Source organism: Aquarana catesbeiana, linkage group LG03 (assembly GCF_042186555.1).
Source record: "Aquarana catesbeiana isolate 2022-GZ linkage group LG03, ASM4218655v1, whole genome shotgun sequence".
In the NCBI taxonomy this organism is placed as follows: Eukaryota; Metazoa; Chordata; class Amphibia; order Anura; family Ranidae; genus Aquarana; species Aquarana catesbeiana.
The window spans coordinates 383,104,914-383,120,481 of NC_133326.1; positions in this window are offsets into that span (position 1 = coordinate 383,104,914).

Consider the following 15,568-nt stretch of genomic DNA (forward strand, 5'->3'; position numbering starts at 1 on the left):
CTCTCTTACTCCTCTGATTCGGGCCCCCTGATAGAGCAGACAGGAGGCGCAGAAGTACAGAGTCGCATGAGTGCCTGACGGGTTGTCTTCCTAGAACTGGGAACAGCAGCAGGGGGCCCGGTGCTCGAGCAGGATTCTCCAGCTGGCAGAAGAGGCAGGTTAAGCAGACCGGGTCATACACTGGCGGGAACGTCAGGAGTAGAAGCGGAGGCAGAAGCGTAGTCAGGACACAGGCCGGGTCGGCAACAGGCTGGCAGCGTGGTAGTTGAAGGAGCAGGCAGGTGCGGAGTTCAGAACAAGCCGGGTCAGGTGCAGGCAGCAGGTAGCGGAGTCAAGGCAAGCCGGGTCGGTAAACAGGTACAGGTATCAGAAGTAAGCAGGCAGGAACACACGGGAACGCTGTAGAATGGACAGCACTATATGCAAGCACAGACCAAGTTTAAATAGCCTCTTGGTCATGTGCACACAGGTGCACCGAAGGTGTTCTGGCAGAGGCTGAGGTCACAGGTCGACTTCTCCGTCGGCCATCTTGAGTACTGGCTGGTCTTCCCTGACATTGCCCCCCCCTAACGGGCAGCCTCCGGATGCCCTATCTGGCTACTTTGTCAGGATAAGTCCTCTTAAAGGTTTGGATCAGTTCTTGGGCATGAATGTTGGTTTCAGGTTCCCACGAGTTGTCTTCAGGACCGTAACCCCTCCACTTAATAAGGTATTGAACTTGACCTCTCCTTCTCCTGCAATCTAAAATCGCCTCTATTTCAAATTCCTCTTCGCCGTCTATTACCACGGGTTCGGGTGGCTCTGTATTCCCATCCGGAAAAGAGTTAGCGATGGCGGGCTTCAGTAAGGCTATATGGAACACAGGGTGGATCCTGAAGGTCTCCGGTAATTCCAGTTCATAGGCGACATCATTAATCCGCCTCTTTACAGGGAAAGGTCCCACGAATCTGGGGCCTAATTTCCTAGAGGGACAGGCTAATTTCAGGTTCGTTGTGGCTAGCCAGACTTGGTCCCCTGGGTTCAGGATCAATTCCCCTCTTCTCTTCTTGTCGAAGATCTGTTTATTGTAAGCCTGCGTCTTGGCCATCGTCTCTTGTAACAATTTGTTGTTGGAGTTAAAGGAATCCAACGTTTCGAGTACAGCGGGTACAGGGCATTCTGGAATGTTATTAAACAGAAAGGAAGGATGAAAACCATAGTTTGCGAAAAAAAGAGATTGTTTCGTGGCTGAGTGAGAAGAATTATTGTAGGCAAACTCGGCTAAGGGAAGTAGGGACACCCAATTGTCTTGTGAGAAGGAAGAAAAGCAGCGTAGATATTGTTCCATGTTTGGTTGGTCCTTTCTGTCTGACCATTAGTTTGCAGGTGATAGGCTGAGGAAAATGACAGTTCAATCCCCAAAGATTCACACAAGGATCTCCAGGATCTGGAGGTAAACTGGACCCCTCTGTCTGAGACGATGTTTGCCGGAACCCCATGGAGTCTTATAACTTCTCTGATAAAAATCTGTGCAGTCTCTTGTGCAGAGGGAGTGCCTTTCATGGGAATGAAGTGGGCCATCTTGGATAATCGATCAACAATCACAAAAATAGTGATAGCCCTCGGATGGGGGCAGCTCCACAATGAAATCAATTGAGATTATTCTACACGGTCTATTCGGGACAGGTAATGGCTTCAACAGACCCCAGGCCCTGGATTTGCTGTTCTTATTACGGATACAAGTGGTACAAGATTCCATGTATTTCCTGCAGTCCTTTGCCACCCCCGGCCACCAGAAAGTTCGCTGCACAAGTTCAGAAGTCTTGCTGACCCCAAAGTGCCCTGCCAGTGTGTGATCATGGCACATACCCAAAGTGGCTGTTCGCAGATCTTCCGGCACAAAGATCTTATCCTCATACCAGATTAGCCCCTCCCGTGTCCGTAAGGTGGTCCCGGGTGGTGTAGAACAGAGGCTTGCTTGATCTGAGTCATTAAGTCCCCTTGTAGAAGAAGGAAATTCCCAGAGGACAGGATCGTTTCCGGGGGAAAGACATCTTGAGATTTGCTGAACAGGCGTGATAGTGCATCCGGCTTTATGTTCTTGGATCCGGGTCTGTATGTCAGGTGAAAGGTAAATCTAGAAAAAAAAAAGTTCCCACCTGGCCTGACGGGGTCTCAATCTTCTTGCTGTCCTTAAATATTCTAGATTTTTGTGGTCTGTATAGATTAGGATTGGATGTGCAGCTCCCTCGAGAAGGTATCTCCATTCTTCTAGTGCTGCCTTAATCGCTAAAAGTTCACGATCCCTGACGTCGTAATTCTTCTCTGCGCTAGACAATTTATGCAAGAAGAATGCGACTGGGTGCAACAGGGCCTTAGGACCCTGTCTTTGAGACAAGATAGCTCCAACCGCTATTTCCGAGGCATCCACTTCTAAGACATAAGGTAAGGCCGAGTCAGGGTGCTTCAAAACGGGTGCGGACGTGAAAAACTCCTTCAGTGCCTCAAAGGCCGTCTGAGCCTCTGGAGACCAGCGGAATTTGGAACCCTGTTTGGTGAGTTGTGTAACGGGGGCAATGATTGCTGAAAAACCCCGAATAAATTTTCGGTAAAAGTTTGCAAAGCCTATGAAGCGTTGACTGCCTTTCTTGTCACATGGGATAGGCCAGTCCAGGATAGCCGTGACCTTCTGGGGATCCATCTTGATACCCTCGGTGGAAATGATCAGGCCCAGGAACTGGATACTCTGGCATTTAAACTTGCACTTCTCGGGTTTGGCCTACAATCCATGTTGTCGAAGGCGAGTTAATACACTTCTGACTTGTCTGCGGTGGTGATCTAAGGAGGAAGAAAAGATTAGCATATCATCAAGATATACAATAACGAATAAGTCCAGGAAGTCTCTGAGGACGTCATTAATGAAGTGCTGGAAAGTGGCCGGGGAGTTACAGAGTCCGAAGGGCATCACGAGATACTCAAAATGCCCAAATCGTGTGCGGAAGGCAGTCTTCCACTCGTCACCTTCTCGAATGCGCACCAAATTATAGGCGCCCCGAAGATCCAGTTTGGTAAATATGGTAGCGGAACCAAGTCTCTGAAAAAGTTCGGGAACTAGTGGAAGTGGATAACGGTTCTTCACCGTAACCTTGTTGAGCTCACGGTAATCCACACAGGGCCTTAATGAATTACCCTTTTTCTGAACAAAGAAAATCCCCGCCCCATCTGGAGACATAGAAGGGCGGATGAACCCTTTCCTTAGATTGTCATTGATGTAGTCCTGTAGCGCTACCAGCTCGCTTTCGGACAAGGGGAAAATTCTCCCAAAAGGGACTTCGGCTCTGGAAAGTAGCTCTATAGGGCAGTCGTAAGACCGGTGAGGAGGGAGGATCTCTGCCCCTTTCTTACTAAACATGTCTAGAAAGTCATAGGCTGGAGGCACAAGCTAAATGGTTTCAGAGTCCGTGTCCAGGCATAGCAAAGCGGGTACACCACAGGGGGTCTGTAAGCAGTACTGGGTGCAGTAGGAAGAAACAAAGTTAATTCTTTCTTTAGACCAATCAATATGGGGGTTATGGGCCCTCAGCCAAGGCATACCGAGGATGACCGGGAACAGAGGGGAAGCGATGGCGTCCAGACGCAGTAGTTCCTGGTGGTCCTTGGAAATGGTGGTAAGCAGAGGGATGGTCTCGTGGGTGACTGCTCCGGATTTAATAGTGGAGCCATCGGCCAAGTGAACCGAGAGCTTCTGTGCCTTAGGCTGCAAGGGGATGTGATGTTCGGCAGCAAAGGTCAAGTCCACAAAACAGCTGCAGGCTCCGGAGTCAATTATGGCGGTAGTCTGAATAGTCCTTCCTGGCAGCTGTAAAGAGATGAGAAAAGTAAGGTGAGCGGGATTGTTAAGCGAGCTTGGAGTCAGCAAGGCAGAAGTAGTAGAGAGGGACTTACGAGGTTTCACTGGGCAGGACCTCACTTAATGCCCGGATCCCCCTCAGTATCGGCACAGGTACTGCTGGCGACGGCGTTCTTCAGTGGAGAGAGAGGGACACAGCAGGCCGAGCTGCATAGGTTCCAGAGCGTCAGGAGCCGGAGTGGCCGGAGCAGGTGGGGCTGGATTGAATGAACTGGGTGCCCGGGGTAACATCCATACCGGACTCAAGCCCGAATTTACTCCCTTTGCCGCCCCAAGGCCAGGTCCTTCAATGCCGCCCCCCCCCCACACACACACACACACACACACACCATTCTCGTCCTTTATCGATGACTGCTACAATAGATCAAATAAAAACATATCTCCACACACAAGAACACTGAAAATAACTGGCTTTTAATTAAAGATTATAGCAGTAAGAAACTCCCTACAATTTTACAATTTTTTTGTTCTAACTTTTCTTGTGGCAAACTCATCAATAATATCTTCGTAGGACAAAGTATTTAAAAGTTCTGACTCAATGGCAAGTAAAGCTAAACTGTTCAGTCTTTCTTGACCCAGAGATGATCTTAAATAGTTCTTTACTCGTTTCAGACATGAAAAAGATCGTTCTGCTGAACAGCTAGTAACCAGTGTGCAAAGATAAATACGCATTGCTATATCAATATTAGAGTAAATAACCTGCAATTTTTCTGTTTTGAATGTTTTGTAGAGCTCTGAAATTGAAGCTTCACCTTTATCAATATTTTTCAAGTAAGAACAAAGGTGCAGACATTCATCAGGAAGTGACGTTTCCAAATCATCAGGATAGCTGTTACATAGGTTGGAAGCCTGAGATTGTATACAGGGCCGATCCTAGGGTCACAGACGCCTGGGTGCAGAAATATTTCTGGCGCCCCCACGTGGATGTGGTCATCTTACCAACTCCTCCCCTTTACAAATGTTACTATGGCAATGACTCAAACACAGAGATGCTCCCCTAAGAAGTTTTTATTACCCTAGGATCTTCCCATGATCTTTTAACAATAAAGAAAATACAGTAAGAGTGTACACTAATGAGACCTGGAGGGGAGTCTCTCTGATGCACACAGAGGGCTGCCTGTTAGAGAGTCTGTTAGAAAGAGCCCCCAGACATAATACAGCAGACGGTCAGAGACTGTAGACATGATACAAGAGACGGTCAGAGACTGAGGACATGATACAGGAGATGATCAGAGACTGCAGACATGTTACAAGAGATAGTCAGAGACTGCAGACATAGTACAGGAGATGGTCAGAGAATGCGGACATATTAGAGGAGATGATCAGAGACTGCAGACATACTACAGGAGATGGTCAGAGACTGCAGACATACTACAGGAGATGGTCAGAGACTGCAGACATACTACAGGAGATGGTCAGAGACTGGAGATATAATACAGGAGATGGTCAGAGACTGCAGACATAGTACAGGAGACAGTCAGAGACTGCAGACATTATACAAGAGATGGTCAGAGACTGGAGATATAATACAAGAGACGGTCAGAAACTGCAGACATAGTACAGGAGACAATCAGAGAATGCAGACATAGTACAGGAGATGGTCAGAGACTGCAGACATGATACAAGAGATGGTCAGAGAATGCAGACATGATACAAGAGATGGTCAGAGACTGCAGTTCCTATGGACGTTAGTAGATAATGGCCGATCGGCCCTCTCACCTGACCCAGCGATACAGCAACAGCGGTTCCTCTGATCAGGAGTCAGCTCACACTGAATTGCCCGTGGCGACTCCGCTGAGTAGCACCCAGATCTGTATTCTGGCAATGACTCCATTCCTTTCTCAGCCAGGGATGGCGCCAGGCTGTGTGGCTTTCCCTCTGGTGGCAAAGGTCAACAGGGTTCTCTCTCTGATGGTGTTCTCTCAGCACTGCCCTCTCCCTCTGGAGTCCTGGGTGTACTTCCCTGAAAGCTTTCCCGGACTCCTGGCTCTCTCTCTCTCCCATTCAGCTGAGCATGCTGTGTGGGCTGCAGTTTCCGTGTTACAGTGGGGCTGCCAGTCCTCGGGACTACATGTCCCACAATCCTCCTCTTTGCTCCTTTTTTTTTCTTCCCTGGCCGATATGAAGGCGGGGGAAGAAACATAGTGCGCCTCTCACTAGTACAGCAGTGCACGCGAAGAGGAGAGGGAGAGGGGTGTCACCCGGTGTGGTAAAACATGTTAACACCCCCCTCCACCAACTATAGTCGCCCCTCAGTACAGATCCCCCTCCACTAAGTATAGACCCCCCTCCGTCAGTGCAGACCCCCCACTAAGTATAAACCCCTCCCTCAGTATACACACCCCATCAGTATAGACACCCCCAGGATAAAACACCACCCTCTATCAGTATAGATCCCCCTCAGGACAAACCAACCACCCCTCCATTAGTACGGACCCCCCTCAGGACAACCCACCCCCCCCTCCATAAGTACAGACCCCCCCAGAACAAACCACCTCCCTACATTAGTACAGAACCACCCCTCCTCCATTAGTACAGACCCCCCCTGAACAAACCACCCCCCTCCATTAGTGCAGACCCCCCTCAGGACAAACCACCCCCCTCCATTAGTACAGAACCATCCCCCTCCATTAGTACAGACCCCCCAAAACAAACCACCCCCCTCCATTAGTACAGACCCCTCTAAAACAAACCACCCCCTCCATTAGTACAGACCCCCCAGAACAAACCACCCCCTCCATTAGTACAGACCCCCGGGACAAACCACCCCTCCCTCCATTAGTACAGACCCCCCAGAACAAACAACCCCCTCCATTAGTACAGACCCCCAGGACAAACCACCCCCCTCCATTAGTACAGACCCCCGGGACAAACCACCCCCCCCTCCATTAGTACAGACCCCCGGGACACACCACCCCCCCTCCATTAGTACAGACCCCCCAGAACAAACCACCCCCCTCCATTAGTACAGACCCCGCAGGACAAACCACCCCCCCTTCATTAGTACAGACCCCCCAGAACAAACCACCCCCCTCCATTAGTACAGACCCCCCCCGGACAAACCACCCCCCTCCATTAGTACAGACCCCCCCGGACAAACCACCCCCTACATTAGTACAGACCCCCTAGAACAAACCACCCCCCCTCCATTAGTACAGACCCCCCCGGACAAACCACCCCCCTCCATTAGTACAGACCCCCCGGACAAACCAGCCCCCACATTAGTACAGACCCCCCCAAAACAAACCACCCCCCCTTCATTAGTACAGACCCCCCCAGAACAAACCACCCCCCCTCCATTAGTACAGACCCCCCAAGAACAAACCACCCCCCCTCCATTAGTACAGACCCCCCAGGACAAACCACCCCCCCTCCATTAGTACAGACCCCCCAAGAACAAACCACCCCCCCTCCATTAGTACAGACCCCCCAGGACAAACCACCCCCCCTCCATTAGTACAGACCCCCCAAGAACAAACCACCCCCCTCCATTAGTACAGACCCCTCTAAAACAAACCACCCCCTCCATTAGTACAGACCCCCCAGAACAAACCACCCCCTCCATTAGTACAGACCCCCGGGACAAACCACCCCTCCCTCCATTAGTACAGACCCCCCAGAACAAACAACCCCCTCCATTAGTACAGACCCCCAGGACAAACCACCCCCCTCCATTAGTACAGACCCCCGGGACAAACCACCCCCCCCTCCATTAGTACAGACCCCCGGGACACACCACCCCCCCTCCATTAGTACAGACCCCCCAGAACAAACCACCCCCCTCCATTAGTACAGACCCCGCAGGACAAACCACCCCCCCTTCATTAGTACAGACCCCCCAGAACAAACCACCCCCCTCCATTAGTACAGACCCCCCCCGGACAAACCACCCCCCTCCATTAGTACAGACCCCCCCGGACAAACCACCCCCTACATTAGTACAGACCCCCTAGAACAAACCACCCCCCCTCCATTAGTACAGACCCCCCCGGACAAACCACCCCCCTCCATTAGTACAGACCCCCCGGACAAACCAGCCCCCACATTAGTACAGACCCCCCCAAAACAAACCACCCCCCCTTCATTAGTACAGACCCCCCCAGAACAAACCACCCCCCCTCCATTAGTACAGACCCCCCAAGAACAAACCACCCCCCCTCCATTAGTACAGACCCCCCAGGACAACCCCCCCTTCATTAGAATAGACCCCCCAGGACAAACCCTCCCCTCCATTAGTATAGACCCCTGACAAAGCAGCCCCCCCTCCATTGAGCTAATTAAAAAACACCCGGGCAGCAGCTGGAGAGGAGAGGACAGTGTGCAGCCGCGCCGCCCGGGTGGAGAACTGAGCGTGTCAGGCTTGGGCAGCAGGCAGGAGTTACACAGGAGGAGGAGAGCTGGAACACGTCGGGAACGGACCCCCCCCATGACGTCACTGCACAGCTGGTCTCTCTGCACACAGAGACACAGCTGCTACGATCTGTGGTTGGTTCCGCTCTCCTCCCCTGACAGGAGGAGGGAGGGGGGATGGCTGGGCTTCGGCAAGAGACACAGCGACGGCTGCGGTGACTGGCGGAAAGAGCCGCCTATGGACGTGGAGGGAGGGGAGCACTCTGGCACTTCAGCGCCCAAACCTCTGTGGCGCCCGGGTGCACTGCACCCCGTGCACCCCGGCCAGGACCGGCCCTGATTGTATATCACTGGTTGCTAGTGTAGTAAGCTTTTCAAGAAAATGAAACTTGTTGTAGACTTGTTCATAAGCCTCAGATTTTCTTTGCAGCTCACTTAAACAGTGAGCTGCAAAGAAAATCTGAGGCTTATGAACATTTGTCAAGAATTGCAAAGAACGTGTTTACCCTGAAATGGTCTGTAGCATTTAACTGTACGTCTCCTTCTTGATTTACATCAAATGGAAATTTTTTTTTTCTAGCTCTAGCGCAGGCGGTTTTGAAATGGTCAAGGCCAGAGAGTTCTTTGGCTTCTGATTCAAACCTTTCAAACTCATTTCTATAGCTTTGCATGAGGTGGAGAAGTGCCCCATAGAGCTTCACAACTGCTGAAATGTCTACATCTGCACTCTGCAATCGTTTGTTTGTTGCATTAAAAGGTTCCAAAATGCTGTTCCAAAATACTGTCATGAAGGCGGTCTCCAGACAATTCAGACTTCTTAGAGGTGCTGCAGCCTCACTTCTTGTCACTGGCCTTTGAGAGTCATCATCCTCTATTGCTTCCAGGGCTTCAATAATTTCTGTCCATGATTTCCTCAGAGTACGAATTGCATCACTGCGTGCTGACCATCTTTTGACAGACAGATTTTTAACTGTGGACTTGGCATTTAAATGAGAAGTTAAGACTTCCCACCTACTGGTAGAGCCAGAAAAAAAATTATACAGCTGTTGGATGACTCCAAAGAATTATACTGCTTCTATGCAGCTTTCTGCAACACATGTTCCTACAAGATTCAGGGAATGTGCAGAGCATGGTATATATGTAGCTGGTGGATTTAGTTCTTTAAAACGAGCCTGAAGTCCAGAATATGGGCCAGCCATATTGCTAGCATTATCGTATGACTGACCTCTACAATTCTGAAGATCAAGTTGGTGAAATTCTAGTGTATCACTTACAGCTTTAAATAAATTTTGAGCTTTGTGGCCAATATGTGGTATGAACTTTATAGATCGTTCCACTGGCACACCCTCGTCATTCACATATCGTATAATGAAGGCTAGCTGATCCACGTGAGAAACATCTGGGGTTGAATCCACGCTTATCGAGTAATATTTAGCATCCTTCACCTCGACAATTATTGCATCTAACAGTCTGACTGCCAATATTTCAATGAACTCATAGCAAACAGTTTTGGATAGATAGGATGCTGTGACAGAGCCAGCATTGCCATAGCGCTTAATGTGCTCGTTCATGAAGGGATCAAACTCAGCAATGAGTTCAAGTAACATTAGATAGTTACCATTTGTATGAGAGCCAAAACTTTCATCTGTGCCTCTAAATGCCAATCCACGAGAAGATACAGCCTTCACAACCGCAACAACACGCCTGAGGACATTTCTCCAGTACTCTCTTTCTTTGTTTTGTTGCAAAATTAGCATGTTATCCATTTGCCACATGCAGCGTTCCTGTTTTTTAATTTCATAAAACATGTTTTATGTTGCTCAGAGTCTTCGTGTTCTCTTAGGCGAACAGAAGCATTCTTCCAATCACTAAATTCTTCTTGAGCCAGCTGACATTTAGCAGATGAACTACCAAAAAGATGACAAGGGGCAAAAAAACAGCTTTTGCTTTCTCAGAGTATACCAGCCAGGTTCTCTCATACAGTTCTCCATTCTGCAGTTTGCGTTTAAACAAGAAATTGGAAAATGACCGGGTCCGATCAGAATATTTGCGAGCCGATAAGGAAAAGTCAGCATTTTTATTTTGAGTTATGCCATTTATAGCTAAATAGTCCTTCAGCTTTTCACTATTCCTATCCCAATCCACAGGATCAGAAGAAAATACCAAATCAATATTGGCTTCTTCATTAGAATAAATTATTTCCGAAGTTGCAACAGGCTCAGTGGTATTGTCTTCTATGTACTGCTGCCCTTCTGCTACCTGTTCAGTCTCCACAGGTACAGGACCTCCAGCAGTGCCTCTGTTAGAGAAAAAACTTTGTATTTTTGGCATGTGCTTGAGCTCTTCTTTTATACGTTCAGCTTTCTCCTTTGCATTTTGGCAGTAGCCATGACCACTCAATTTTTGTCTTTTCTCTGACATATTAGAGTTTTTTCTAAATCAAGAAAATAGTCTTTTGTTAATGACACCTAATCTTTCTCTTACTGTGGCATTTAAAAATGTTCTCACTATTTAAATAACAGCCTCTAATTTTCTAACATACAATATACAAAAGGGGCAGATCCTTGGCCAGTGAAGGGACATGTGATCAATACAGTTGGGCTTTTTTTTTCACCTTGATGCATCCAATGCATTAAGGTGATATACTAGGGATGCACCGAATGGGTTTTTTGGTGCCGAAACCGATACCGAAAATGAAAAATACAAGATGCCGAAAACCGAAACCGATACCAAAACAGCACCAATACCGAAAGTGACTGTTAAAAAATATTTTTACAAAAGAGATGGTCAGAGACTGGAGACATGGTACAAGAGATGGTCAGAGACTGGGGACATGGTACAGGAGATGGTCAGAGACTGGGGACATGGTACAGGAGATGGTCAGAGACTGGGGACATGGTACAGGAGATGGTCAGAGACTGGGGACATGGTACAAGAGATGGTCAGAGACTGGGGACATGGTACAGGAGATGGTCAGAGACTGGGGACATGGTACAAGAGATGGTCAGAGACTGTGGATATGGTACAGGAGATGGTCAGAGACTGGGGACATGGTACAGGAGATGGTCAGAGACTGGGGACATGGTACAAGAGATGGTCAGAGACTGTGGACATGGTACAAGAGATGGTCAGAGACTAGGGACATGGTACAAGAGATGGTCAGAGACTGGGGACATGGTACAGGAGATGGTCAGAGACTGGGGACATGGTACAGGAGATGGTCAGAGACTGGGGACATGGTACAGGAGATGGTCAGAGACTGGGGACATGGTACAGTAGATTGTCAGAGACTGCAGACACATTACAGGAGATGATCAGAGACTGCAGACACATTACAAGAGATGGTCAGAGACTGGGGACACATTACAGGAGATGATCAGAGACTATCCATTGTACACTCATACATATATGGCTGTGTGTGTAAAAGTGCCAGGTAATCAGCAGTATACAGTATAACTTCACAGGAAAATGAAGATGCTTTCACTAACCTACTAGATTCCAGGTTGTTGCCCCTACCATGTGTATGTATGAATGTCAGTTAGGGACTTTAGATTGTAAGCTCTTTGAGGACAGGGTCTGATGTGAATGTACAATGCAGGGCTAAAAGTCCTGAGCCACTAGCCAGACCTTAAGAGTTACTCACCACCACTTGGCCTACCCAAACCCTGCCCTGCCCTGCCCCTCCCCTAAACACACCTCACATCTAAACATATCTCATGAAATTACACTATTAAATGTTTTATGCAGAATTAAGTTCCAAAAATAAATATCAACAACAACTTTAAAAATATCAACATAAAGCATATCAGTACCCATCAGTGCAGCCTCATCAGTGCCCATCATTGCAGCCTATCAGTGCCCATCAGTGCCGCCTATCAGTGCTCATTAGTTCAGCCTATCAGTGCAGCCTACCAGTGCCGCCTATCAGTGCTCATCAGTGCAGCCTACCAGTGCCGCCTATCAGTGCTCATTAGTGCAGCCTATCAGTGCAGCTTACCAATGCCCATCAGTGCAGCCTACCAGTGTCGCCTATCAGTGCTCATTAGTGCAGCCCATCAGTGCCACATACCAGTGCCCATCAGTGCAACCTACCAGTGCTCATCAGTGCCGCCTATCAGTGCTCATCAGTGCAGCCTACCAGTGCCGCCTATTAGTGCCCATCAGTGCCGCCTATCAGTGCTCATTAATTCAGCCTATCAGTGCAGCCTATAAGGTGCGCATCAATGCAGTCTACCAGTGCCGCCTATCAGTGCTCATCAGTGCAGCCTACCAGTGCCGCCTATTAGTGCCCATCAGTGCCGCCTATCAGTGCAGCCTATCAGTGCAGCCTACCAGTGCCCATCAGTGCAGCCTACCAGTGCCCATCAGTGCAGCCTACCAGTGTCGCCTATCAGTGCCGCGTATCAGTGCTCATTAGTGCAGCCTACCAGTGCCCATCAGTGCAGCCTACCAATGCCCATCAGTGCAGCTCGCCAGTGCCGCCTATCAGTGCCCGCCAGTGCAGCCTACCAGTACCCATCTTTGCCACCTATCAGTGCAGCCTACCAATGCCGCCTATCATGAATCTATGGGACTCTACAGGAATCTATGCAAACTTATTAGACAGTCCACCACATTCAGTGAAAAATCATGTACTGCAAAGTGCTCCATGCATGCTGGAACCTATGCAAACTTATTAAACAGTCCACATTCAGTGAAAGTTCGTGTACTGCAAAATTTGCAGTACATGAACTTTCACTGAATGTGGACAGTTTAATGGGTTTGAGAATGCATGGATCACTTTATTGCAATATGCTCTGAAAAATTGCATTTAATCTAAGCTGAGCAGTGAGCACTGCCACTTACAAAAATAAATTCAACTTACCTGCTGTCCTGGCCACCACTTGCGGGGGTTCCCATCATCCTCCTCTTTTGTTTCCTCCTACAGTGACAGAGAGACCCCGAGACCCCGCCCCCGGGACAAGGAGAACATGGATAGGGATGTGTCATGCAGAGGAGGGTAGGCGGAGCATTAGGCTCCGCCTCCGCCTCAGTCATTGGAATGACATACACCCGGTCTGGCCAGTCACCGCTGGGCATTTAATGGGGGCGTCATTTGCTCCCTCCCCCTAGCCAAGTCCGCCCCTACTTTTACTAGCAGTGCACGTTATTGTATCTACAGGCCGCCGCAGTAGGGGCTATGTTTGTGCAGGGAGGCAGCCGTGGGAGCCGGAACTCGTGGGGACAGATCGGGGGGGTCGTGCTTGTCAGAAATCCGGTCCTGACCGGACGGGATGGAGCTGCCGCTCTCTCTAGTCTTCGTTCTCTCAGCCGGCGATCGATCTGAATGGATAGATCAATCAGAGTTTCGAGGGTAGAGGGTACCCCTACCCGCACTAGCTCATCCTTGAGCGGTTTGGAGAGGCCCATGCGGAATTGGTAGCGTAGGGCGGCATCGTTCCAATTCGTGTCAAATGCCCATCATCTAAATTCTGAGACGTAATCTTCCACCGCCTGTTGGAGTGCATGAAGGGCTGCTTCTGCTGAAGCCGTCTGCTGGGGATCTTCATACAGCTGGGCCATGGCACTGAAGAATGTAGTTAAGTCCGATAAACATTTGGCCTTCTGTCCTAGGAGGCCGTGGGCCCAGGATTGTGGCTTGCCTTGCAGCAAGGAAATCACAAAGCCGACTTTTGTAGCTTCCAAAGAGAAGGTGCGGGGTTGAAGGGCGAAGTAAAGTTCACATGCGTTCCGGAACGCTCTAAACTTGCTGCGTTCACCCAGGAACCGGTGTGGGGTTGGTACCCTGGGCTCAGGTGGAAGCATAACCACTGCAGGAGCAGGAGAGGATCCTTGGGAGGAAGCGGATGCTAATGACGGTCCCTGAGGGGTGGCAGAGTCCGTCAGAGTCTGTAGGCGTCCCTCCAGCTGAGTGTAGCCCCGCTGTAAGTCCTTGACAGCTTGTGCCAGGCCGGCCAGGTACTGGCAAAGTTCATCCATGGGAGAGGGTCCCTGCGCAGGCTCAGACATGGCTGTCCGTTACTGTCACGTACCTGACGGTAGAGCCTGATATGCAGGGAGCAGCCTCTCTTACTCCTCTGATTCGGGCCCCCTGATAGAGCAGACAGGAGGCGCAGAAGTGCAGAGTCGCACGAGTGCCTGACGGGTCGTCTTCCTGGAACTGGGAACAGCAGCAGGGGGCACGGTGATCGAGCAGGATTCTCCAGCTGGCGGAAGAGGCAGGTTAAGCAGACCGGGTCATACACTGGTGGGAACGTCAGGAGCAGAAGTGGAGGCAGAAGAGTAGTCAGGACACAGACCGGGTCGGCAACGGGCTGGCAGCGTGGTAATAGAAGGAGCAGGCAGGTGCGGAGGTCAGAACAAGCCAGGTCAGGTGCAGGCAGCAGGTAGCGGAGTCAAGGCAAGCTGGGTCGGTAAACAGGTACAGGTATCAGAAGTAAGCAGGCAGGAACACACGGGAATGCTGTAGAACGGACAGCACTGGATGCAAGCACAGACCAAGTTTAAATAGCCTCTTGGTCATGTGCACACAGGTGCACCGAAGGTGTTCTGGCAGAGGCTGAGGCCACAGGTCGACTTCTCCGTCAGCCATCTTGAGTACTGGCTGGTCTTCCCTGACACTATCCCAACTTGTTCTTGCTGTTTTGTTGCGCCATATAAAAGGAACGACAAATAGATTTGTACATACTGAAAAAGGAGGTTGGCAGCTGTATTGGCATGGTTTGAATTTTATACAGAAGGCGTGGAAGAATTATCATTTTAAAGATGGACGATCGCCCAAACCAGGAGATATTTAGTTTGTCCCATTTCTGAGTATTCTGTCTCATCTTCTGTAATTCTGTTAAGAAGTTCCTACTATACAATTGTGATAAATCAGCGGGCAATTGGATTCCTAGGTACTGGATGGCATCCAACTTTCATTTAAAAGGGAAGTTAAGTTGGCATTGGCTGACCAAATCCAAGGGCAAGGATATATTCAGGGCAAACGATTTGGTATAGTTAATTTTTAGATTGACCAATTCCAAACACTTGCCAAGGGTTCCTAGAAGATTGGGTAGAGATGTTAGCGGGGATGTGAGAAAGAAAAGCACATCATCCTCAAAAGCCGCGATCTTGAATTCCCGTTCATGAACCCATATACCCTTCATGTCCAGGTTGGCCCGGATACAGCGGAGGAGGGATTCAAGTGAGAGAATGTATAATAAAGGGGACAAGGGGCATCCTTGTAGGGTTCCATTGTGGATGGAGAAGGCGCGGGACAGGTGGCTGTTGACTTTGACTTTTGCTTTTGGGTTGGCGTACAGAGACATAATAAAAGTCCGCATATTA